General features: G+C 40.9%; 1 pseudogene; it reads right to left on the bottom strand.

The window, feature by feature from the left end:
* On the bottom strand, positions 1-26,761 carry LOC129017593 (keratin, type I cytoskeletal 24-like; annotated as a pseudogene).
* Positions 26,762-27,577: the final 816 nt, after the last annotated feature.

The raw sequence follows: 27,577 nt of genomic DNA on the forward strand, positions 1-27,577 counted from the left end.
TTAGGTGTCATCATTTACATCCTGGGGACAGGACTCAGCTGCCCGCATCTTACTCTTGAATTTTACATCAGAAACATTGTTGACTTGAGATGAAATTAGTTGGTCATTATCCATCACCAGCCTGGTTCCTCTGCTTTTATGTGAATCTAAAAGAGAAATAGGGAGAATTTTACTGGAAATGTGAAGGATGGTTCACAAGTCATGCTTTAAAGTGAATGACTGTAGCCCAGATTTTTGGGGGTAAGGAAAGCACACTTTATTCATGATGGATGCTCATTAAGTAAGCAGAAAGTATTACTTCAAAAAGCGACTCTTCCCCTTGACTGAGCTGTGCTGATTCTTCCTTTGGAGTCCACAGACAATGATCCTTTAGATTCAGCTTCTCTGGCCTCAGAACTATTGACAAATAAAAGAAATGATTGTTGTCAGTTACTTCTCTTTGGCCAAAAACTGTGAAGAAGCAGACATATTTTCTTTCTGAATGGAATGAGTTTTGGCGAGGATGTGAAGAAATTGGAGCCCTCCTACACTACTGGTAGGAATGTAAAATAGTGGAGCCACTATGGAAAATAGCCAGGCAGTTCCTCAAAGGTTAAACACAAGGCTAACACATGACCCAACCATTCCACTCTAAGGTATATACCCAGTAGAAATGAAAACATATGCCCACACAAAAGTTGTATGTGAAATGCTGGTGCCAGCTGGGCATTATTAATAGCATGCTGGGCGAATGGCTCATGCCTGCAATCCAAACACTTTGGGAGGCTGAGGCGGTAGGATTGCTTGAGACCAGGAGTTTGAGAATAGCCTGGGCAACGTAGTGAGACTCTGTCTCTACCAAAAGTAAAAAAAATTACGCCAGACACGGTGGCTCATGCCTATAATCCCAGCACTTTGGGAGGCCAAGGTGGGTGGATCACGAGGTCAAGAGATCGAGACCATCCTGGCCAACATGGTGAAACCTCGTCTCTACTGAAAATACAAAAGTTAGCCTGGTATGGTGCCTGTAGTCCCAGCTACTCAGGAGGCTAAGGCAGGAGAATCACTTGAACCCGGGAGGCAGAGGTTGCAGTGAGCCGAGATTGTGCCACTGCACTCCAGCCTGGTGACAGAGTGAGATTCCGTCTCAAAAACAAAACAAACAAACAAACAAAAAACCCAGGCATGGTGGCTCATGTCTGTAGTCCCAGCTACTCAGGAGGCTGACGTGGGAGGATCATTTGAGCCTGGGAGGTCAAAGCTGCAGTGAGCTGTAAACACACCACTGCACTCTAGCCTGGGCGACAGAGTGAGACCCTGTCTCAGAAATGACTGCAATTATCTAGGAGATACAAAAAAAACTAATGAACAGTTTAAGGAATAACATGTAATTTCTTATTTACACTCAGTTATCAAGATACAGCTGCAGAAAAATTTTAAAGGAACTAACGCCCAGTGTCAATTACATTCTAAATAAATCTAGAGTGACACCATGGAAAGTTGTGTTTTTTTTTCTTTTCTATTTTCTACTAGCTTTTCAGATTGTACTTGATTTGAAACTTGCGAAAACTGTAAATCTCAGTCTCTGAATAAAAAACAATTTCTTCATTTTTAAGAAAGTGATTTTAACAACAAAATCATGGTACGGTGACTCACCCTCCCTCTCCACTGAGCAGGCGGTGGTAGGTCTCGATCTCCACCTCCAGGCGTGTCTTGATGTCCAGCAGTTGTGCATACTCTGTGTTCTGGTATTCAGTCTCGCCCCAGATCTGGCAGATCTGCTCCTCCAGGATGCTGATATGCATCTTAATTTCTGACAGCTGAGCCACGTAGCCAGCTTCTGTGTCAGCCAGGGTTCCTTCTAGGGAGCTTTGCTACAAATGCCCATGAAAATTGAAGCATTGTCAGAATAACTGCTCAGTATTCAACATATGAATCCTGAAACATACATTTTGTATGGTGATGGTGTCTCCAAACGAACCACTTAATAGAGATTTACCTTGATAATTAATACCCAATAATAGTAATGATAGCAAATATTAATCAGAGAGTGCTACTGTAACCATATAGCAATTCCTACTCACTATTAGGCACTGTCCAAGTATTTTATAAATATTGACTCATGTAATTCTCATAACAACCTTATGAGATAGGTACTATTATTCCTACTTACAAAAGCCAACATTTTGCCAGCTTGCTTCAAACAATGTCTGCAAAACAACTTTTTAAAACTATAGGCCGGGCGCGGTGGCTCATGCTTGTAATCCCAGCACTTTGGGAGGCCGAGGCGGGCGGATCACGAGGTCAGGAGATCGAGACCACGGTGAAAACCCATCTCTACTAAAAATACAAAAAATTAGCCGGGCATGGTGGCGGGCACCTGTAGTCCCAGCTACTTGGAGAGGCTGAAGAAGGAGAATGGCGTGAGCCCGGGAGGCGGAGCTTGCAGTGAGCTGAGATCGCGCCACTGCACTCCAGCCTGGGCGACAGAGCGAGACTCCGTCTCAAAAAACAAACAAAAAAACCCCAAAAAAAAACTATAGAAGAAAATTGAGTGAGTGCCCCTTTCCCACCTACCATGGCCAAGACAGACTGTAGTTCATGCTGGAGGGACTGGAGGACTGGTTTCAGTTCCATTAATGTCACTCTTGGCCGAGCTAACGGCTTCAGCATTCGTGGAGATCTGTGTCTGCAGGGATGCACTCTGCAAGCATGAAATCAACAAAGTACAGTGAAATCAAAGAAGCGCCAAGCACTCCGCCTGACTTTCTATCTTCTCTCACTTTGCCAGGTTAGGGTTCGGGTTAGGATTAGGGTTGAGCTACCTGCTTGTTGAACTACTCCTCGGCCTCCCTAAGGTTTTGCTCAGCCAGTTCCTCTTACTGTTTTGCCTCATGCAGTTCAGCCGCTTGGTTAGATCTGCCCCTGGGGCCGAGTTCATTTCTACAGTCACGTCCCCACTGGACTGTCTCTGCAAAGTGCTCATTTCTTGGCGGAGAAGAAACGCAAAAGTCACAGTAGCAAAAATCCTTTGAGGTTGGGGACATTGCTGAATGGTGATGGTGATGGGAAGTCCCTTGATGGGTTTATTTCTCCTACCTCCTTGGGGTTGTTCTTGAGATAAGCCAGGTCTTCTGCTAGGCTTTCGGACTGTATTTTAAGGTCCCATGTGGTCACATTCAGCTCACTGAGTACTTTTTGCGGGCCGTTTACATAGGCTTCAACTGACTGGCATAGATAGAGCTCATTTTCATACCTTAGGAGATCTTTGGAATATGATATATGAATTAGATTAACTACTTTGAGAAACTTTGTTTTAAAAAGGACTTGCCCACTGACATCCAGCTCAAGTTGAAATTCTTTTGAAATATTTAAACAAAGACTATGAAATAATTTTTATTTCTTAATTAATTAATTTTGAGAAGGAGTCTTGCTCTGTCCCCCAGGCTGGAGTGCAATGGTATGATCTTGGCTCACTGCAACCTCCACCTCCTGAGTTCAAGTGATTCTCCTGCCTCAGCCTCCCAAGTAGCTGGGATTACAGGTGCCTGCCACCACACCTGGCTAATTTTTTGTATTTTTAGTAGAGATGAGGTTTCGCCATGTTGGCCAGGCTGGTCTCAGGTGACCTCCTGACCTCAGGTGATCCACCCTCCTTGGCCTCCCAAATTGCTGGGATTACAGGCATGAGCCACCATGCCCGGCCTGAAATCATTTTTAAAGATTCCAATTTTGGAATCTCTTGCCATTAAATATACATTAAAATTGGCCTTTTTCCTTCAGTGTAGATATTTTATACTACTATATTACATCTATCTGATACTTGGATCTAATTGCCTTTATATACATTTTATGTTAAAAGTAAAAACCTAAGTCTTATTTTTTGTCATGGTAACAATTGATATTTTGAAACAAACTCACTTCATTTTGAAGTTATCTGCTGCAAGTCCAGCATTGTCAATTGGGGAAGTCATGCTGGCATTATTAATCGTGGCTGCAATGATCTAGGAGACACAATAAAACTCGTGAACATTTTAATGAGTAACTTGTCATTACTGATTTACCTTTGACTGTCAAGATATAGTTGCAGAAAAATTTTTTAGTAACTAATGTCCAGTGTGAATTACATTCTAAATAAATCTAGAGTGACATCATGGAAAGTTTTTTGTTTCTTTTCTCTCTCTCTCTCTTTTTACCAAATATATATCTGAAATATTCTGCATGGAAAAATTGACCAAAAAATAAAAGAACAATTTCATATTGTCCTAAAATTTAATAAGTAAGTACAAAAGAGGTACGTACCATCACTGAGTTTCTCACCTGGTCCGTGTGATCTTCAATTATTGGATAGTATTTGCTGCAATCTCTTCTAGATCCACCGTCTCCAGACCCAGGCCCAAATTTGTCACACCACTCCTTGATTTTGTGTTGGCCTCCTCCAGGGCTCTGACCTTGTCTAGGTAATTGGCTAGGCCATCATTGAGGTTCTGCATGGCTTACTTTTCCCCTCCAGAGAAAAGCCCCCCGTTGCCACTACCACCTCCCATACAACCACCATACTGCAGAAGCCTCCACTAACACCACCTCCTAATCTAGAACTTCCACAGAATCCAGAGATCCTGCTGAAGCTAGAACCACCTCCTACAGAGCAGTTATCAAAGCCCCCACTAAAGCTACCTCCAAAGCCACTACTAGACCTCCCCACTCAGGCCATAGCTGTCGGCTCCTCTTTCGAAGCCCCGGGCAGAGCAGCCCCCCAGACCACATCTGCCTCCACTGCTGAAGCTGCTTCCACCAGCAGACAGCCTGGCCAAGCTGCTGCCTCCAGCCCTGGAGGAGGAGACACGAGAAGAGCAAGACACGATGCTCCTGCAAACGTTGAGCTTATCTAGGTGTGAGAGATGGAAGTGAAAAGCGCACCGATTTGAACTCCTTGGTCTTTATGTACACAGGTTTTTAGGGCATTCATTTCATTTGGCTCTGTCCTTGTTTCACGTTTCCAACCTATCCTGGGTCAATTTATTTTGAGTTAACCTCTCCCTGTTGGGCCAAATAATATTTGAAAAATTGGGTAAACATGGAGTAAGATTAGATTTGTTATTATTTCATTAGAATTCATTAGTGCTGTACAATCCATTATTTCCTGGCAATCATTTTTTCACCTTCCTAGACCTCTGTAGTTGGCAAATCGTACATTTCTCTAGGTCCATTAAACTCATGCATTTTTTCTTTGTGATTCTGGGAAGATTATTAAACCAGATTCCAGTGTTAGTCACAATTCAAATACTCAGAAGTGATTTGTCAGGAAATATTTCTTTCTTTTTTAACCCAGTAATAACGATGAGTAGCTTCATATTCCCTTAACAATTTTTGGGAACAAATTGAGCATTGTAATTACTCTTGCAGAAAGAAAGCCTGTCTTTGCTAATTTATGAGGATTAGCTTGGAGAGCACACTTCGTTGATAAGGGTGGGGTTGTTAATAAAGTGTCATTGGATTCTTCTATGCAAGACTTTTGAGCAATAATAATGTTTCTTTTTAGCCTCCTGATTCAACAGCCAAAGGAATTGTTCCTCTTACTTAAATCCATTAGTTTTGGCCTACCCCTAAGGATTTTAAAAACATTATTCAGATCTTGTAGCCATAGTTTTCATTAAAAAAATTCAAAGATAAGAGCCCACTTTCCTCATTAATTATGGATGTCTACAATATTTTATTTTACTCTGAAGAGGTAAGCCTATAATATTTACCTCTGTCAGCTACATAGGTGAAAAGGTGATTTCAATGTTTTAAATAGAATACTATAGAAAATTGAATTTATTGAGGTGGATAACAAGTGCCTACACTACGTGTGTCTTGGGCTTTCCTGCAAATTACTGATGGAGGGACCCAACAACCCTGTGTGGTAGGCACATCTTCTCTCTCTTTTTAAATCTATTTTCAGTTTTTAGATGGTCTTTTCCAATGTGTAGGGTTTAATATCATCCACATGCTGACAACTCCCACATGTATATCACCAGTCCAGATTTCTCCTGGAAATCCAGATTGGCAAATGCAGCTACCTACTTGACATTGACACTGGTGTGCTAAATCAGCATCTGAAACTCAACGTGTCCGATATTGAGCTCCTAAAATTTTGTCCCCTCCTCTTCAACTCAATAGCTCCTGCAGCCTTCCCCATCTGGGTTAATGACAGCTCTATCTTCTAGCTGCTTAGGCCAAAAACTGTGTTGCCATCCTCTCTGGTCAGGAGTACTGTAGTAGCCTTCTTCTTCTTCTTCTTTTTTTTTTTTAGATGGAGTCTGGCTCTGTCACCCAGGCTGGAGTACGTGGCGTGATCTTGGCTGACTGCAATCTCTGCCTCCTGGGTTCAAGAGATTCTCCTGCCTCAGCCTCCCGAGTAGCTGGGATTACAGGCATGTGCCACCATCCCCCAGCTAATTTTTGCATTTTTGGTAGAGATGAGGTTTCACCATGTTGACCAGGCTGGTCTTGAACTCCTGGCCTTGGGTTATCTGCCCGCCTTGGCCTCCCAAAGTGCTGGGATTACAGGCACGAGCCACCTTGCCCGGCTATAGTAGCCTTCTGACTGACCTGTCTGCTCTTGAGTTTACCCCCCAAGCTCCTTTCAACACAGCAGAGTGAGCCCGCCTGAAAGCCATGCAACTCTGTAAAGCTTACTAGAGGCTTCCCATCTCATGCAGAATAAAAGCCCAAGTTCTCCCTAAACGACATGTGTTGTCTGGCCTCCAGTGGCTCCCGATATCAGCTCCTACCTCTCTCGCCCTCACTCACTCAACACTAGTTCCTCAAGCACACCAGGTCTCAAGGTCTTTGTGTTTGCTTTGCCTGGAAAGCTCTTCCCTCAGATACCCACAGGGTTTAGCTCCCTGATTTCCTTCAGGTCTTTACTCAAGTCCACTTTGGAACAGTAAGGGCTTTCCAAGAGAACGGATCTAAAATTCTGCCCCCAGTCTTCTGCTAGTTCACATCTCCCTGATATTTAACATTCTCCTTTCATACTTTTCCTCTTTGACATTTATCAGTAACCCACTATATGTTTCATTTATTTATCTTGTCCGTTGTCTTCCCCAGCCTACACTAGAATGTAAGCTCTAAGCACTTTTTGGGGTTCTGTTTTGTTTACCCAAGAATCCCCAGTACCAAGAAAAGTGACTTGCATGTAGTAGGTGCTCAACATATATTTTTTTGAGTAAGTGAATTAATGAATAATTAAGTAGAATCTGTGACAGACACACAGATGACAGACATAGAGATGCTCAGATCTCCTTTCAAGAAAGGACTCTGTGCCAGCTGCAAGGGTTATTCATTCCTGCAGGGTTCCCCGGTCCCTATTCTTGCAACTAACCCTGGCTGATATGGTTTGGCTGTGTCCCCACCCAAATCTCATCTTGAATTGTAGTTCCCATAATCCCCACGTGTCATGGGAGGGACTCAGTGGGAGGTGATTTAATCATGGGGGCCGTTATCCTCATGCTGTTCTTGTGACGGTGAGTGAGTTCTCATGAGATCTGACGGTTTTATATGAGGCTTTTCACCCTTTTGCTCAGCACTTCTTGCTGCTGCCATGTGAAGAAGGACATGTTTGCTTCCCATTCCACCAAGATTGTAAGTTTCCTGAGGTTTTCCCAGCCATGCTGAACTGTGAGTCAATTAAATCTCTTTCCTTTATAAATTACCCAGTCTCAGGTATGTCTTTATTAGCAGGATGAGAGTGGACCACTACACTGGCCAATGACTCAGCAAGACAGTGGTAGCCAAGGGCATCCTCTTCTTGGGGTGGGCACCAGCCAGTGTCTGACTAAGGGGTTTGAACAGGGCCTGGCCATTTGTCCAACACAAGGCTTCACTAACACTTGACATATCATCAGGGGCCACTGGACCCAATTTAATTTTTGACTGTCTTTTTAAAGCAGTTCTAACTATTTGTAAGGACTGATATTTTGTGACTTAATATTCTTATTAGTCTTCCAAAGAACAAAGAGAAAATTTACTTATTTTTAAAAAAATAGAATAAAGTTTATTTTGTCTTATAATTACTATAAGGATTCACTAGATCCTGTCATAAATCTAAGACACATTTATGAGGTCTTAATTGTTTTATTTTTTTCTATATCTTGAAACATTTTCCTATTTCATTATCTTAAAAGTTATTTCATCTTCAGTCATCAGTTATTCCTAACTATGCTAAAAATGGCTAAAATAAGAAAATGAAAGAATGATGGAATCACCTGGAAGGATGATACAACAATGAAATAAATCATCATTATTCCATCGTCAGTTTTCTCAATGCATTGCCCAAAGTATTATATTGCTTTTCAAGAAGGTATAAGGGAAGTATGGTGATACCAGCTTTGAGCCTTTCTTTTTTTTAAAAAAAAATTGTAATTGAACAATATTGAAAATTTAGTTTTAGATTTTTCGGCCCATAATGGCAAAGAGAAGAAAATTGAGGAATATGTTTGACAATTATTAGAAAAATCAGAAAATAATGCAAAGGAGAGATAGCAGCACTTTAGACTCTAAAGAGAATGGTAAAGTTGATTGCTTAAGCAGATCTTGGACTATGAATGTCCAGATGATGATATTCTAGAATAATTTTCTGTATATCAATATTTAAAGAGTAATTTATTTATTGTTTGGCTGTGTCCCCACCCAAATCTCATCTTGAATTGTGGCTTTCATAATCCCCACATGTCATGGGACGGACCTGGTGGGAGGTAATTGAATCATGGGGGCAGTTTTTTCCCTTGCTGTTCTTGTGATAGTGAATAAATCTCATGAGATCTGAGGGTTTTATAAAGTGCAGTTCTCCTGCACACTCTCCCTTGCCTGCCGCCATGTCAGATGTGCCTTTGCTCCTCCTTCACCTTCCACCATGATTGTGAAGCTTCCCCAGCCATGTGGAACTGCGAGTCCATTACACCTCTTTTGTAAAATAAATTACCCAGTCTCTGGTATGTCTTTATTAGCTTGAGAACAGACTAATACATCATCTATACTCACTCAACAGAAAGAATTTCATCATACAATGTTTTGCCACAAGTTCCTGGGTCATTCCATTTTGCTGAAAGAAGGTAGACAGTATTCTTTCAGCTTTTATGATGTTTGTTACCAAAATTTATGAGATATGGTTTGCAAGTGCACAAGTGTTAAAGGCAGGTGTGTATACAAAGGTTGATTGGGAGGAAATAGGTAATGTAGACATAAAAAAATTAGATTGATTATACAATTGATATTTATAAATATATATATATATATAAATGAAAACATTTTGCAATTATGGAGCAAAGAGGGTTGCTCCTCTCTTAAAAAATCTTGTGAGCTATTAAAGTTCCCAGACTTATTGCATTTTGTTGCTGCAAGTGCAAGAGTTGAAAGTAATGATGAGCTAGAACCTATTACAGATGCATTTGAAATCTGGAATCCATAAATACAGTACGGGTATGTTCCAGGGGCATGCATGACATGCATTCAAACGATGTTGCCCATTTTAGGTATATATACTTCCAAAACCACAAAATTATAGAATAAAAATTTGGGTTTTCTATGTTTTAGTTTATATTAACATTTTAAATAAATTTGTTTTGTGCTATCTTTTAAATCTTCCGTATATTATTTGTAAAAGTCACTTGAAATTATAAAAAAATAAAATGGGCCTATGTGATGGTGATGACTTATTTTTGGGGCATGCTAGGGGCTAATGGGCAATCTTTGTTCCAGAACTCTCACGGGGCTGACAGAGACTTTGGTCTGCATCAGTCTGCTGACTATCCCCAAAAGACTAAAAGCCTGCCTGGTCTTGCTTTCTCCCTTTTCCTTTCATAAGTATTACTTCTTAGGATACCTTTTGATCCTCAAACTCAGTCTCAGCATCTACTCACTGAGAGCCAACCTGCAACAAAACTCAAAGAAATGAAGTGACTTTCCCAGGGCCAGATATCTGGGAAGTGTTGGAACCGAGATTCCAACTCAGGTCTATGCACTCATATTATTTGCAGAAGTCTGCCTGGATTTAGGGTCAGAACTAGTAGAGTCCTCTAGTGGTAGAACTCTACTAATTACCAAGAAGCCTTAACTTAATCTAGAAACTTCGATTTCTGGAGCTATAGTTTTTTCACCTGTAAAATTAAGGATAATAGTTTCTGCCCTACATATGGCATAGGATTATCACATCAAATGTGAGAGCGCAGAGCGCTCTGTAAATTGTAATTCCATATTCAAGCATAAGGTTTGGTCATTTTTATTGTTGTTTTCTTGCATTTGTACTGTATTGCTTATTCCCTAAGACCATATGTTTCTAAACCAGGAGGTCAGCCTAACTTCATCTATTGAAAAGTCCGTCATAGTCCTCACCATTTTTCTATGTACATTTGGTGTTCCATTTGATGTCTTTTCTAAGGGGTTTATCTTTGAAATTTTTATATATAATTATTTACAAAAGAAGACATAGACCCTATCTATGGATTCTTTCTGATTTAAGTTTGAGGTTGTAATCAGCTGCTCTCACATACCTTAGCTATTAGGGATTGTAGTTCAGTGTCATGGGTGTGAAGAATGCGTTTTTCAGTTTCATGATCTCATATCTTGCTGCTTCAGTGGAGAACTGAGCTGGCCATGACTTACTCTGAGCTATAACATCTTGGCAAAACAGAGCTCTGAAATATACCCCTATTTTATTTACACATATATATTTGACTAGCTACTCTATTAATTGAATTGTTCTTTAGCTTCTTAATAGTTTTGCTCGACAAAAATGTTGTGTTACGTTTATCAACATTCAAATGTTAAGACTGGTCAGCAGCTGGGGCAGCATTCCTTACAGTAATTATATGACTACTAGACTATTCCTCAATCTCATTGCCTAATCAAAAGGAACAGAAAAGATTACATTAAAACAGAAAAAATCTATACTTCTATTTTCTCTGATTTTTTTTTTTTTTCTAAAACAAACCCTGAAGAAAATGATTGTTTTGGAGGAGAGGTGGAAAAGCATTGAGGCATGAGTCCCTTCTGTGGTGAGTCACTTTCTTCAGTTTGGTTTCACATTCATTTCCAGGCCAGCAGTTGTGAAAGTTTTCAGGGCATTGCCTGTGTCGTTGACCTCCATTTTGCACTTTAGATAAACCCTGTTTTGATGCTGGTGTTTTGGAAAAGTGGTTAAAATTGTTTCAAATAAAAATATTTTCCCAAATATTTTCTATTAAATTACGTGTATTTTTTTCCCCCTGATATCGAGTCCAGTAACTTCAGGCAAATTTAGTGAAATTCTGTACCATCTAGAAAGGGATGAAGAACTTAAAGGAAGTCAGATGAATTCCTTCCTTTTTTTTTTTTTTTGAGACGGAGTCTCGCTCTGTCGCCCATCTCAGCTCACTGCAAGGTCCGCCTCCCGGGTTCACGCCATTCTCCTGCCTCAGCCTCCCGAGCAGCTGGGACTACAGGCGCCCGCCCCCACGCCTGGCTAATTTTTTGTATTTTGTTTAGTAGAGACGGGGTTTCACCGTGTTAGCCAGGATGGTCTCGATCTCCTGACCTCGTGATCCACCCGCCTTGGCCTCCTAAAGTGCTGAGATTACAGGCGTGAGCCACCGCGCCCGGCCTCCTTCCTTTTAAAATTCAAAAATCTTAATTTTAAAAAGTCTTAACTCAGAGTAGTGGTTTCTTTAAGATCTCAGATGAGTTAGTGATAGTGCTTGAACAAAGATCCAAGACACCTGCACTTTCATTTGTTTACTGACAAGATGAAGATTATTCTTCCTTACGTGGCTTTGTAGATTTTGGTGTTGTATCCAAAGAGGAAGTTGTATTAAAATATCTACCACATCTTCCTGCTATAACATACAGATTTTAAAGATTAAAGACGGAAATGTTGATAGCTTCAGAATAATTTATTTTGGACAAGGATACATGTAATGCCCCTGTTGCTCATATTGTATACTGTATAACAAGGTAATATTAATATTTCAAACTCACTGTGCTGTTTATGATGAACATAGCAGTTAAAAGTTGGTGCTATTGCTTCATTCATTTACAATTTGTCTATCACTCCATTATTCTGCTTATTTATTATTCTTTATTATTCAATTTGTTATTCTATTCATTTATCAATTATTCTGTTTAGTTATTTTATTATTGTTATATATTATATATCTTATATATAATATATATATCTCATATATTTATATATATATATCTCATATATTTTATATATATATATATATATATATATATATATATTTGAGAGAGGGTCTGGCTCTGCTACCCAGGCTAAAGTGTTGTGGAGCGATCTTGGTTTACTGCAACCTCTGCCTCCTGGGCTCAAGAGATCCTCCCCTTGTCCTCCTTAGTAGCTGCATGCACCACCACACCTGGCTAATTTTTGTGTTTTTTGTAGAGACGGGGTTTCATCATGTTGCCCAGGCTGGTTATTTATCTTCTATTTTACATATGAGTAGTAAGTCAACTTTTATCAGTTATTTAATATTTATTGAGCATCTTGCAAAAACATTCTGCTAACCCTTGGAAATAAAACTAACAAGTAATAGTCCCTGCTCTTAAAGAATTTCATATATAAGCCTGGTCAATATATCGAGACCTTGTCTCTACAAAAAGAAATTAAAAAGTTAGCTGGGCATAGTGGTGCATACCTGTAGTCCTGGCTACTCAGGAGGCTGAGGTGGGAGGATCACTTGGGTCCAGGAGTTTGAGGTTACGGTGAGATATGATTGTGCCACTACATTCTATCCTGGGAGACAGAGGCGGGCGGGGGGGCTGGTGGGGAGAAACCCTTCATGTATAATTTTTGTTGTATTTTATATAATCACAGCAAGTCTTCTCTTACATATTCTTCACCATGTTCAGTAAGTGTCCAAAAAATAATTTGCGTTTTTTTTTCGCCTGCTGAGAAACAGTAGGGAGATATTATTAATTGTCCAAGTGTTGACCTAGAAGCAGACTCTGGGCTGCAGATGGCTGATTTATCATCTTCTCTTGTTGACAAATAGGTGCCCTAGTTACAGACCCAGTTTCCATGTGTCTTGGTACCAGAAGCTCACTTTGCCATCCCACTACCTACTTCTACTCCACCTTCTGCCACAGACTTGCAACCATATCCTGCTGCCCAGTAGAACCCAGATTCTCTCCCCGGTTTGCTGCTGAAGTTTTGTGCTGCTGCTTTGCCGCTAAAACCAAAACCCCATCTGTCATCTGCTGCTAAAAAGTTGTGCCATCTCCATAAGGCCCAATCACCCAAATTCCTTTCCACCACCAAACCGTCGAGACCAGTGTAGGAGACGCTGTAGAGGAGCACATCTATGTTTCTGCCATTGACTGCTCCAGTGTTCTAGAGTGTTAACATCATAAGTGGGGCACCTATTCCATCTTAAATTCAACAACGCTATTGAGCACTTCCTCTGTGATAAGTACTGAGCTGGGAGCCAGGGATAGCACTTTGATGGATCAATAGAATTTCAGCTGCATGTGGTTTAAATAGGGTATTGTGGAATTTTATAACTATTTATACCATTGCTTCTGTGGAGAAGTATATCAAGTTCTAAAAGGTCAGCATGGCATGGCAGCTAAAAAATCCTGGAGCCACATTTTTGTGCTTCCAGCTCTCCACTGATTATTTGGCTATTTACTAGCTGTGTGACCTTCAGCACGTGACATAACATCTCTGTGCCTTCATTTTCTCATCTGTAAATTGAAGACAATAGCTCCTGCTTCATAAAATTATCACAAGGATTAAATAAGTTATGTTTGTAAAGGACCAGGAGTAATTCCTAGCATACAGGATGTGTGAAATATATTATTAAATAAAAACATTTATTAACAACTCTTGGAATACAACCTTCTTTTGGATTGAGAACTGCTTTTGTTTTTAATGACAAATGGATGTAATCAATAACCATTGTGGCTATCTATAAGATTTTAATCACTAGCAGCTGTTAACTTCAAAAGTAAGCAAGATTATGTTGCAATACATTATTTTTTTTTTATTTTAAAAGCCCCTCCAAAATGACATCTAATAAAGAGGTTGAAGAGTGTAGGTGTTTTTGCTTGACTCATCAATTCTTCAATTAGTGGATAATACTTGTTGTAATTTTTGGCTGGACCAAATCCCTGCTGACTTTGTTGAGTGAGCAGCTTGTTTAATACTGTACCCAGGTAACTGAGGGTTTCCCAGACCATCTATTCTTCATGTGGGAAAAGCCCACTGTTGTAGAAGTTGGCCTTTACATCTCGACACTACCTAAACTGCAGGTCTGTTCATCATCATGGAAACCTACACCACCTACACCACTATCCTTAATCTGTCTCAAGTGCCACTTTTCAAAAATATGTCCTAATGATTTATCACATTAAACACATTTGGCTCCTTTAAATAAGACATCATTTTCTTGTCTAATCTCTTCTGCTATCAATGCTTTTGCATTTCTACATCACTTTTGCAGTTTTCAACTACATTTGTATGGGTCATTGTAACTGAATACTTATTAGAGCTGTGAGAGGCAATGAGGGCATTTTACAGAGAAGCAAACTGAGGTTCAAAATTTATGTTTTCCTCTATGCAATACAATCTGTTACTGCAAGAATCAGGATTAGAATCTGAGTCTCTTGATTCCCACCCAACACTCATTTGCCTACCTAAAGTCTCCTGAGATACAGGGCTTATGGTTGCCACCTTCACTGATAGTCTCTGAGGGTGTGTCACCGACCACCCATTAACCTTGAGGAGATGCTAGGCTGAAAGGTGTACACGCCTGCAGAGATGAAGTTCATGGGTAAAAAACATGGTTCTCCCAGTTTTTATGATTCCTTACACATGAAATTCAGTGTTCCCCCATAAGTTCTGTCCCTTTGTAGTGATTTAAAAATTATCACCACATATTTTATGTTTCATAATATTTTATTTTTGGGGGGAAAGAAAGAACCTCTTTGTGTATGTTTGTGTTTTAACTGTGACACAGGCAGATATAGTAATGAAGTTTTATAACATTAAAATTTTAATCCTTTTTAATGAGTAATATTTTCTTACCTTTTACTCTAATTTCACCAACTTTGCTTTCAGATCTTCCTTGTGAGACAAGTTTGGTGAACATTATAATTAAACAAAACTTCCCATGAAATCTACCAATTTTCCTATGATTCTGAGAATCACACTTGTTTCAATAACTGAGAGGCATTCTGTCTTTGTCTTGGTGAATTCTCCTTAGTGAAGTGAATATATTTTATTTTGTCTTCATTGGCATTAACCAGTGGCATAAAATTAAACATTTTGGGTTTGTGTTGAAGAAAAGACGTGACATCTGATAGTTTGTTACTATGCCTGCCCATATGTTTTGAAATCATTTTCTTTAAAATTGCTTTTTGTGGAATAACTTTCAAGGGGCTGAGTTTTTTGAAATCCTTGCCAAATTCCTGGGGTAGTGTGTTGAGTGGGAAGAACATTGGACTAGTAGTTTGTAGACCTGGGTTCAAATTCTGTACTTTCACTAAATTGCTTGTGACCCAGGACAAAACAGGTAACATCTCTAATCTGGATCTTGATCTATAAATGATCATCATACTTCTTATAAGGGTTTTGTGAAGATCAACTTTTACTCTTTGTCTGTATATTAAAATCCTAAACTAATACATAAACGTAAAGTATAATCACTATTAAATTAATTGCCAGTGTTTGTTTTCTTAAGTTCTGTCTTTAGACTTGAAGAAAAATCTATATTGTAGGTGAAGAGGAAGGGGAAGAGTGGGTTTTATGTCTTGGAAGATAAATTTTTATGTTAGATTTAAGGCAGTACCCATTTGTAACTTCGTCTTGCATTTCTGGGTCTAGAAACTTAATTGTGGCAACAGACTGAAAATATTACCTTCTGATATGTTTGAAACATGCCTATTTGTGTTGCTTGAATTTCCCACTTTTGCTTTAATCACCTGGAAAATGGTTTCAGAGAATGTAAGTTTTTCTTAAGCTTGCCCTGATTCAATTATTTCTCACACAGAAACTTCATCCCTCTTCTATAGTCAAAGCTTCCGAACACTGTTAGATCCCTCTGAGCCTGAGTGGAGATTTAGGTACTCTCAGGGGTAATTGTCTTTATTTTCTGCTGAGGTGACTTCTGTGGAAAGATCTCAAGTCTTTTCTGCAATTGGGCTTTGCATGCATGCATGTGCCGAAGATTGGCAGGAACCCAGCAGATGCTAAACATTAAAGAAGGTCTCTAACAGAGAACTCTTTTTTTTTTGAGATGGAGTCTTGCTCTGTCTCCCAGGCTGGAATACAGTGGCACGATCTTGGCTCACTGCAGCCTTCGCCTCCTGGGTTCAAGTGATTCCCCTGCCTCAGCCTCCCCAGTAGCTGGGATTATAGGTGCCCACCACAAGGCCCAGCTAATTTTTGTATTTTTAGTAGAGACGGGGTTTCACTGTGTTGGCCAGGCTGGTCTTGAACTCCTGACCTCGTGATCTGCCCTCCTTGGTCTCCCAAAGTTCTGGGATTACAGGCATGAACCACTGTGTCCGGCTTTTTTTTTTTTTTTTTTTGACTGGGTCCTGCTCTGTTACCCAGGCTGGAGTGCAGTCGCATGATCTCGGCTCACTGCAACCTCTGTCTCTTGGGTTCAGGCGTTTCTCCTGCCTCAGCCTCCTGAGTAGCTGGGATTACAGGGGCCTGCCACTGCGCCAAGTAATTTTTGTATTTTTAGCGGAGAGGGGTTTTCACTGTGTTTTCCAGGCTTGTCTCAAACTCCTGACTTCAGGTAATCTGCCTGCCTCGGCCTCCCAAAGTGCTGGGATTACAGGCATGAGCCACCGTGCCCAGCCCGAGAGAACTCATTTTAAGGAAAGATGGACTCCATCATGAGCTGTATGTGACGACAGAGCCTAGATGTCCAAAGGTGTGGAGGGCTTGAGTGTGGGGTGCTCATGCATGCTGGCAGTTGGGGGTAGGACTTGTAGGGGATGAATGTGCTGAAGTGAAACTCCGTACTATCTTGGGGCTCTGCACAGGAGACCTCTTCTGCAGGAAAGGGTTAACTTAGCAGGCTTGGGGTGTTCAGATCTTGCACATACCAAAGAAAGGCGTAGCCCTTACCCAGCTCTTGGGGAAAAAGCTCTCAGCTTTGGAATATTCTGCCTGATAGGAGTGTCTTTGTATACCTGGGGCTTTAGGCCAAGGCAGAGAGTTTATGCTAACAGTGTGACTTATAGTGGGGTTCTTGGGCTACACTGTATCAGTTTGACTTCTGGAGGGGCTGCAGACTGAGTAACTGAGGTGAATTATGTGGGCGTCCCATACCTAAGTGACTGACCCCCAATAAAAACTCTGGACACCAAGGTTTGGGCGAGCTTCTCTGGTTGACATTACTACGTATGCGTTGTCACACATCATTTCTGGGAGAATTAAGTGCTGTTTTTTGTGACTCCATGTGAAAGAACAATTGGAAGCTTATGCCTCGTCTCTCCTGGACATGGCCCTATGTGCCTTTTGACTTTGCTGATTTTAATGTGTATCCTTTTACTGTAATAAAACATAACCATGAGTATAACATTTTTCTGAGATCTGTGAGTCCTTCTAGTGAATCATTGAAATTGAGGATGGTCTTGGGGGCCCCAACATACCCCTATAGAATGGAGCTCAGAGAAAAGGTAGAAGGGTGTTTCTTTTCTCCCTTTTTGGATAGAAACTTCCAAGAAATTGTAACATATCATGAGACTTGAGAGTATCAGTGGCCTAGTGCAGAGCAATAAATTATAGTGGAAAAGGCTGGTAGCCAGAGGTTTTGTACGTAGTTTTTTATAGGTGGCAACTAAATAACTAGAAAAATTAAATTAGTGCATCAATGTTAAGAAGACTTCATGGATACCTGTAAACTGGTGGGGAGTGAGGACTTCTGGTTATGTTTCAGTTACTAAATCCTCTAGGTAATTTACAAATTATAGCCACGCTCTCTTAGGTATATAAATGTACCTCTTTCCATATTAAGCAGAATGCCCTCAAGAACCAACGTGGTTACATTTTTCTTCCCTTTTTGGAAAGCTTTCAATTACTTCCTGCCTTTGACACTAGTTCAGGCATGTTAACCACCTTGCCACATAGAATCTCCCATCTGAGCAGGAAGGTTTAGGCTGCAGTGAGCGCCGTGTTCCTGCAGGTATAAGTATCACAGAGGACAGGATTAGGAAGAGTGCTCTCTGTATGTTCTTTGTAGACTTGCCATTTTGGCAACACAGTCATTGGAACTAGGTCATTTTCTCCTGAATATATTTTTGTTTTAATTGGCTAATTTATTCAACACTTTGTCTGAGTCTTACGGTAAAGTAGGGAGAATTGTCATTCACCTTTAAGAGGATTGATAAGGCTGGGCGTGGTGGCTCATGCCTGTCCCAGCACTTTGGGAGGTTAAGGAGGGAGGATTGCTTGAGCCGGGAGATTTGAGACTAGACAAGGCAACATAGGGAGACCCCATCTCTACAAAAATAAATAAATAAGAGAATTGATAAGATGAAATCTCTCATTCTTCGTACCAGAAATGCCTCTGAATCAACCACTTCTCATGGGGCATTTGTTTCCTCAAGTGGAAATGACACGGACTAGTCTCTAAGCTCTCTTATATCTTTAAAGTTCTCTGATAACATACAATTAATTTTTAAATTTTTATTTTTTTTCACCGTAGTAGCTACATTGATTGAGGGTTTCATATGAACCAGACACTCTCCAAAGTGCAGAGATTAGATATTTAATCATCACACCAACTCTCTGAATAGGTGTTAATATTATTATCACCATTTTACAGGTGAGGAAATTGAGAGACAAGGTAATTAGATAACTTCCCCAAGAAAACACAGCTAGAAACGGGTAGAAATAGTTTTAAATCCAGAAAATTCGAGGCTTGTTCCCTTAACCACTCTTCAGCGTTGCCTTCTCTGACAAGCAAGGGACTACGTTTTCTTTAGCTTGATATGTTCCTTTGATTCATTAATAAAATGAATTAGAGGAAAAGGTCCAAGCCATGGTGCTCTGACCTGCTCACCAAGGCTGGAACCACTCAGCTGTAGTCTGAATCCTCATAGGACTACCGCTCCTGATCATGTTCTCATGCCCTGGAAATTGATCACCTGGAATTGTGGAAATAGTTGTATGTACAACCACTAGGCCATTCCTGAGGCTACAAATGGTTTCTGAAAGATTTTCTAAGATGTGAATAAGAAAAAAACAAAGGAAAATGAATAAAACCAGGTGTGATATCCAAAATAGTTAACAATTATATGGCACGGGCAGGATGAGTCAGAATGAATACTGGCAGCTGGTAAGTCTGGATTGGGGTCCTGGACCCCCCTGCTGTGCCTAGCATGTTTGGTTACTGATGGTGTGCAGGGGGTCATGGGCAAGCCCTGCGGCCATCGTTGAGGCCATTCAGGGGCCTCTGGGCAAGGGCTACTTATCAGCCCTATGAGCTATTTTGGTATTTTATTATATTATTTATTTATTTAGAGACAGGGACTCAATGTGTCGCCCAGGCTGGAGTGCTGTGCTCACTGCAACCTCGACCTCACAGGTTCAAGCAATCCTCCTGCCTCAGCCCCTCAAGTAGCTGGGACGACAGGAGCACACCACCAGTCCTGGCTTATTTTCTGTATTTTTTGTAGATACGGGGTTTTGCCATATTACCCAGGTTGATCTCAAAATCTTGAGCTCAAGCAATATGCCTGCCTTGGTCTTCCAAAGTGCTAGGATCACAGGCGTGAGCCACTGTGACCGGCCAATTTTGGCATTTTAATGACTTGTGCTGGCACCTTTGTGGCCCTTGCTGTAACTTTGTACAAATGAGAAGAATATGCCTCCTTTCCTGGGCCCTCAGCTTGGAGCATGGAGTGTGGGCTGGGCACCTTAGTGCAGGGAGTAACCTGACAAACCTCATAGGAGACCTTTGTAATAAATATTCTCAGTTGAGAGTGGAAAGGGAAGTGTGTATCAGAACTTCTAGTAGGGCTGGGATGCTGTTTCCACATTTACCCCAAAGGGCTGTACATTCAGCTGAGCTGCTTTATAACATGATCAGCAATGGTCATTCTTTGCAGTTTGGCCACGTTACTACAGAATGGTTTCTAGTTATGATACAGATTATGGCCAAAATTTTTGCCTACATTATCTCAGGAAAACTACTGTATAATCTGCCCCTTTTCCCTGATTGATTATCTGATTGTCTTTAATAGATGCCTTTGGATATTTATGAAGCTAAGTATGGTACAGGGTAGAGTAATCCTAGTTTATTTTGGTACTGAAGAACTTCAATAATTAATTATTTAAATTCCTTTTAGGGTGAATCTGAATAAAGTCTGTAGTTTAGTTGATAGTACTGTGCTAGTGTTAATTCTTAGTTTTGACAAATGTACTATAGTTACATAAGATATTAATATTAGAAGATATTGGGTAAAGAATGTGTAGTAACTCTCTACTGTCTTTGCAACTATTATGTAAATCTAAAATTATTTCAAAATAAAAGGTTTTAAGAAAAGACAAAACAAAAATTAAATTCCTTTTAGGCCTTAGGTGCTGCTTCGAATTAGTTTTGGTACAACTTGAGTCATATCATTCATTCATTCAGCTCTGAGTCTAGTACTGTGCTAGGTGGTAAGGATTTGAAGATGATTGAAACAGCCCCTGTTGGCAAGAGCTTACACTGGGCCAAATCATGAGATGAATGGGTAAACAGGCAATTCCAACACAGAGTGAAGATAGGGTCCATAGGTGCTATAGGATGGGTGTTCTGGGAGGAACCCCACGGGAGAATGAGTAGAAACCTTCACAAACAGCTCATGCTTCCACCATATCAGGTGTAGGTTACTGTAAGAGTCCCCTGCATCCACTCCAGCTTTCCTGCATTCTCCGCACTGCAAGTGGAGTGATTTTTCCATAATCACGGCATTCTAGGGTCTGAACATACCCATGGCTTCCTGTTGAACTTTGAATGAAGTCCAGATTCCTCCACGGCCTCATCTGATCCTCCCTCTTCTTTGCTCGCTCTGTTCCAGCCACTCTGGCCAGAGCTTCTGGCTCCAGCCACTCCGGCTTCTATTTGTGGGACCTGCCAGCCTTTTTCCTGCTATGCTGGGATCTGTGTGCAAGCTGCCTGCAGAGCTTCTTGTGATTGATTCCTTCACATCATTTGGGCCTCAACTCAAACGTCACCCCTCTGAGAAGTCTTCATTGACCACCCTTTTCAAAGAAGCCACTCCACTCCTGTATTGGTCATGTTTTAAATTTTCTACATTTTATGATATTTCAATACCTCAAAAACTTGCTGGCTGGGGAGAGAATGCCCCTCCCTGTGCTAGCCAATTTTTAGAGGTAGCAAAGGGCTCAGCCAGGAGCACATCTTTCTTCCACAAACCAGCCAATCCTGAATCTAGAGCTCCAACCACCTCCTTACCTAATTCACACACCAAGCCATATTTCCCCTGCCCTACATCACCCCAGGGCCAGGTACCAGGCACCTTATAGACCAAAGCACACTGGAATTAATTCAAACCAGTCCATCTTAAGCTGCCTACCCTACCCTGCCTTGGCTCTCCTGTGGAAACCCCAATAAAGGCTCTGGCCTAGGCTCTTTCTCCTCATTCCTTTCTGCCTCCTGGCCCACATCGGCGCTGCCCACATGGTCTTGCACAGAATGACACGCTCCCTTCTCTGGGAAACATAAGTAATATAAATCTTTAGTGGCACCGGCCCCTCTGTGTTGTCACTCAGTTGTGCCTCTAAATTAAATCCCAGGTGTCATCTTAATACACAAGCTCCATGAAAGCAGGGGCCAGTTTGTCTGGATTCCCCTAGATTCACACTCCCCTAGGACTGAAGTGGGCACTGTATTGATATCTGTTGACCAAACTAATGGATAACAGACATCAGTCATCCTTTGCTCAAACTGACGTATCCACATTTTTCTACAAAGATTAAAGGAGAAATGGAACCGAGTTGGAATTATTCCACACAAAAACTATGAATACACAGTTTTTAGTTAATATTTGTAAGCATTCTCCAAGGGGCAGAGTGATAGGTGTTTTAAAAGAACAAATTAGAAATGTTTGCAGAGATAAAGGTGAAGACTATGAAATATCAATTTCAATGCTATCCTCCACCTTCTCTTAGATTATCCCTAACTGAGTATACGTCAACCATTTGGGCAGTTTTATTACCTGTGCAGGTCTATGCGGATATAACTTTAAGCTTAAGTAAGGACAGATGCAATATTATAAGATTTGGTTTCCCTAGGAAGTAAGACTTTATCTGGTAAGACGTTAATGTAAATACCTGAAAATCTCATAATTGCTGTGAACCAGGAATTAGCAATGACAGCAGCCACAGTGGCAGATGGAAGAGAAACAGCATTACTAGGGAGCCCTGAAGACACACTGGCTATACTGTGTTAGTGGAAGCTCTGGAAACATCTCCAGAAAGTTGTTTTCTTTCTGCAACATAGTAATTATTCTATTTCAAAAATCACTTTCCAAATGAAGTAGTTCTATTACTGAATAAGAGTCTTATTTTTGAGAACATTCTTGATTATTGTTATTAAATGGATGGGAACAGTGGCACAGAACCCAAGGGGCATAAAACCAACAAAGTGTTTTCTATTTGGCGGGGAATGTCTTTTATGTACACATTTGTTGGGGCTGCATTGTTTGTTCTGGGAACTCAGGACAAACAATGCAAACAAAGTCTCCTGACTTACCTTAACTCTACTCCCTCCTGGGTACATCTGACCCTCTTTTTAAAAATTTTTTTTTGAGACAGGGTCTCGCTCTACCACCCAAGCTGGAGTGCAGTGGTGTGATCATAGCTCACTGCAGCCTCCATCTCTGGGGCTCAAGTGGCCGTCCCACCCCACCCTCCCGAGTAGCTGGGACTATAGGCACTCCACACAATGCCCGGCTAATTTTTTTTTTTTTAAAGTAGAGATAAGGTCTTGCTATGTGGCTCATGCTCGTCTAGAACTCCTTAGTTCAAGACATCCTCCCCCCTAAGCCTCTCAAAGTGCTGGGATTACAGGTGTAAGCCACCGCTTCCATCCTAACCCTATTTCCTAATTCATGTCTGTCTGCATCCTCATCCACTGCTCAGTGTGTTCCTGACCTCGGGTCTTCATCGTCTGCAGAGTTCTTCATTCTGATTGACTTTCAAGGTATCAGTGGTTACCTCTCTCCTATGCAATCCAAAACCTCCCCTCCTGCTCCAATTCTTTCTCTTAGAAAATTAATTGATTGTTCTTACCTTCGTGCTTGTGTTCTAAGCTAAACTCACCAGCTTTTCATTCCACTGACATCCCTTTTCAGTTTGCTACATCTCTCAATATCGTCATTATTTTCTAGTCATTCAGTCATTTTCTTTACTTAAAATATTGGTATTATTTTTGTCATCTGCTTAAAAATTTTTCATTGTATAATTTCCTGCTTACAAAAAATTTAGAAATTGTGTAGTTTAAATAATAAATAATAGTAAAACATACCTGTATCTTAGAGATCCTGCTGTTTCTCCCCAGTGATATCTCCCCTATTACTTCTCAGATGTCATCACTATCCTGAGTTTTCTTTATTACTTGCTGTGACATAATGAGAAATATATAGTTGGTCTTTGTCTCTATTTCCTGGCACAGAGCTTTTAAAATCCTTGTAATTTCCTAAGTGATGGAAGCATCTTTTCTTGTCCTGACACAGAGCTCCTAAATCCTTTGAAATTTCCTGTGTGATAGGAGCATCTTTGGTTCTAATGAGGTGACTCTTGGTGGGCCCCTAAGTAGCTTTAGGATGGAGGCTGGCTGCCAGAAAGACCAAACCTTGATGAGAGGCCCAGACATTTCAGCCCTAACCCTTCCCCACCCTCCAGAGAGGGGACAGTGACTGGAGACTGAGTTAATAATCGATCATGCTTACATGATGAAACCTCAATAAAAGCTTCTAAATGAGGGGGTTCAGAGAGTTTCTGGATTGGTGAACACATCAAGGTGCTGGGAGGTGGCCCACCCAGAGAGGGCACGGAAGCTCCATGTTCCTCGCCCCCGACCTTGCCCCGGGCATCTCTTGCATTCAGCTGTTGCTGAGTTGTATCCTTTATAGTAAACCCACAATAGTAAGTAAAGCACTTACCTGAGTTCTGTGAGTCATTCTAGAGAATTATTAAACTTTGCGGAAGGGGAGGTTGTGAGAACCCTGAATTTGTAGCCATGTCAGACAGAAGTGTGGGTAACCTGCGGGCCTGATACTTGTGGCTGATATCTGATGTGAGGACAGTTTTGTGGGACTGAGCCTTTAGACACGTGGAGTCTGACACTAACTCCAGGGTGTTAGTGTTAGAATTGAATTGAATTGTAGGACACTGAGTTGGTGTCAGAAGGGAAGAAAACCTTTCACCTGCCTTTAAAAAAAGTTTTGCTATCTACATATGCACCTCTAAACAATGTCTTGTTTAGTTTTTCTATTTGGAACTTTATACAAGTGGAATCCGCCTTATGCATTGTGCTGGGACTTGCTTCCTTCATTTGGCTTTATGTTTCTGTAACTCATCATTGTTGATGTGTGTGGCAGTTGTAGGTTGATTCTCTGGGAAGCAGAGTTCAGTGTGCAGGGTGCTTATTAAAGATTGCCCTGGGATCAATACCTGTAGAAGGGGAGAAGGAAGCAGGATTGGGCACAGGTAGAAAGTGAGCTTCCATGAGGAGCTCTGGAGCTCAGTATTGTCCTGAGTGGGGCCAAGATGGCCAAGCCTTTATACTCCTGTATCAATTATTCATTGGATGTAGGGTGTGAACTCAGGTGAGGTGACACTGCAGCTGAAGCAACCCCTGAGGGGCTGATGGCTGAGGACTGCCTGCTGCCAATACCTATGCAGCTGGGATGAAAATCTCTCTATTGGAAGCCTGCTGGATCTGGGTAGCCAGTGGGATCACAGCATCACCACAGGGTTTATAGTCCATTATTTTCCACTGTTGGATAGCATTTTTTGTTATAGACTTCACTTTATTTATCCGTCCTACCATTGATGGCTAGTATTTGGGTTGTTCCTAGTTTGCAACAATGTTGCATGAGCATTCTTGGACATGTCTCCTGGTGCACCTGTGTAAGGGTCTTTCCAAGTTTTAGACCTCCTTAATCTGTTTGGTCTGCTGTAACAAAATACCATATACTAGGTGGCTTATAAACAACAGAGATTTATTTCCCACAGTTCTGGGGGCTGGGAAGTTCAAGATCAAAGTGCTGGCCACTTTGATGTCTGATCAGAGTCTACTTCCTGGTTCATAGATGTCACCTTCTGTGCCATGTAACACTGTGTCCTCACAAGGTGGGAGGGCAAGGGAGTTCTCTGGGTCTCTTTATTAAGGGCACCATTCTCAATCATGAGGGCTCCACCCTTATGACCTAATCACTTCCCAAAGACCCCACCTCCTCATATCATCACCTAGGCTTCTACATAGGAATTTTGGAAGATTGTAAATATTCAACCCACTGCATAGAATATGCATATATCCAAGTTGATTAGGTGAAACTGAATTTTCGAAGTTCAGAGTTACAGCCTCACAAGAGTATGAGTTTCTGTTGCTCCACATACTCATATATATTTGATACAGGAAGACTTTTTGATACTTGACAAGTTGGGAAGTGTGAAATGGAAGCTAACTGTGATTTTTAATGTGCATTTCTCTGGTTACTAATAAGGTTGAGTATATTTCATGTTTATTGAATGTATGGATTTCCTCTTCAGTGAGGAGCTTGTTCAAATTTTTATGCCATTTTTAATAGGGCTGTCTCTTTTTATCCTTTGTCCTCTTTTATGCTTCTCTTAATCTTATCTATGTGTCTATCCATCTATCTACTTAACTACTTACCTACCTAATTTTTTCTCTCTGTGCTGAAGTCTGGATAATTCCCTCATTCTACTTTTCAGTTTACTAATTCTCTCTCCCACTGTGTCTAATCTACTATTGGATCTAAACATTGATATTTTAAATGTTATTTCTTACCTATGTTATATCTAGAAGTTTATATCCTTAGTCATTCTTTATAGTGTTTTGGATTCTGCTTATATTTTCAAAGTTTTCATTTCAAAAGTATATTGATCATTTTTTATGCTCTATATTTTAAAATTGTTTCTATTGGCTCTTGCTCATGGTAGCTTGTTTAGCAATTTCTGATTATCAACAGCTAATTTTCCTTAAAATTTTATTTACAAGAATCGTTTGAGGCCTGGGATAGTAGTGGGTCTATCTAAAGAGAATTTGCATTTGCTTCTGTTAGGCCCCCAGGGAGGTACCAGTGGTTGGGAACCCTCTTAAAGTAAATTCCCAGCTTAAAGTTATTTTCATGCAGCAAGATAGTGTGGATTTTGGCCATAACCCTATCCGAAGTTTAGCTTGTAACCATGTATTCTCAGAGTTAATTTTCCCTCTTCCCTTTATGCCAGTGGTTGAGACAGGGAACTTTCTTTGCAGTTCTCTGGCAGGGAGGTGAGTTTATTTCTAGGTCATGCTTGTACTGCATGTATGGCTTTTTGGGGCTAACACTTATAAGGAAGGGTCTCTGTTTATACTCCCCATTTTAGGCAGGTGCTACATTTTATCTCCTGTCCTTCATACTCTGTGGGGTCATAAACACTGAAGTCCAAGTTCACAGCTTCAGCAAATGCCTCAAAGTGCAAGCCATCTTCAGATTTCTCCTTTTCTCTCTGGGTTCCTTCCTTCACACAGTGTTTGGTCAGGGTTTTCCTCATTATTACAGCTCATTAGTTTGAAGTCCTAATTAGGGAAAGGGAGTCAGGCTGGTGGAGGCAGGAAAAAGCAAAAAGATAAAGCAAATAAGCTACAAGTCTGCCTTTCTTCATGGTCCAGGACACACAGTCCTCCTGCGCAAATAATTCACAATCTTCCTGCACCCAACTATCACCAGACACCTGCAAGTTAGCTCACTACAAGCTTTGCATTATTAATACTAAACAAAGCCCTCTTCAATAGACAGCATAAACACCATCCTATAAAATCTCAAGCAAGCCTTTCTCTTTGCAGTCAGCTTCTCTTCTTCTGATCCTGCTTGTTGCCTCCTCGCAATGTATTTTCCTACTTTTTCTAATAAATCTGCCTCTTTTTTTTTTTGAGACTTTTTTTGAGACAAAGTCTTGCTCCGTTGTCCGTGGTGGAGTGTAATGGTGTGATCTTGGCTCACTGAAACTTCTACCTCTGGGTTCAAGTGATTCTTCTGCCTCAGCCTCCTGAGTAGCAGGAACTACAGGCACATGCCACCATGCCTGGCTAATTTTTGTATTTTTAGTAGAGACGGGGTTTTGCCATGTAGGTCAGGGTGGTCTCGAACTCCTGACCTCAAGTAATTCATCTGCCTCAGGTCCCAGGGGAGAGACTAAGGGCCTGAGTCACCGTGCCCAGCCAAGTCTGCCTTTCTTTATCTACTACTTTCTTGGTAAATTCTTTTACCCCTGTGCCACTGGCCCCATCGTTGCTCCCTCGTAACAATTAATGCTTTTTTAAAAATTTGAGACAGTCTCTTAGGTTCAAGCAATTCTCCTGCCTCAGCC

This window comes from Pongo pygmaeus, chromosome 19 (assembly GCF_028885625.2).
Source record: "Pongo pygmaeus isolate AG05252 chromosome 19, NHGRI_mPonPyg2-v2.0_pri, whole genome shotgun sequence".
Classification (NCBI taxonomy): Eukaryota; Metazoa; Chordata; class Mammalia; order Primates; family Hominidae; genus Pongo; species Pongo pygmaeus.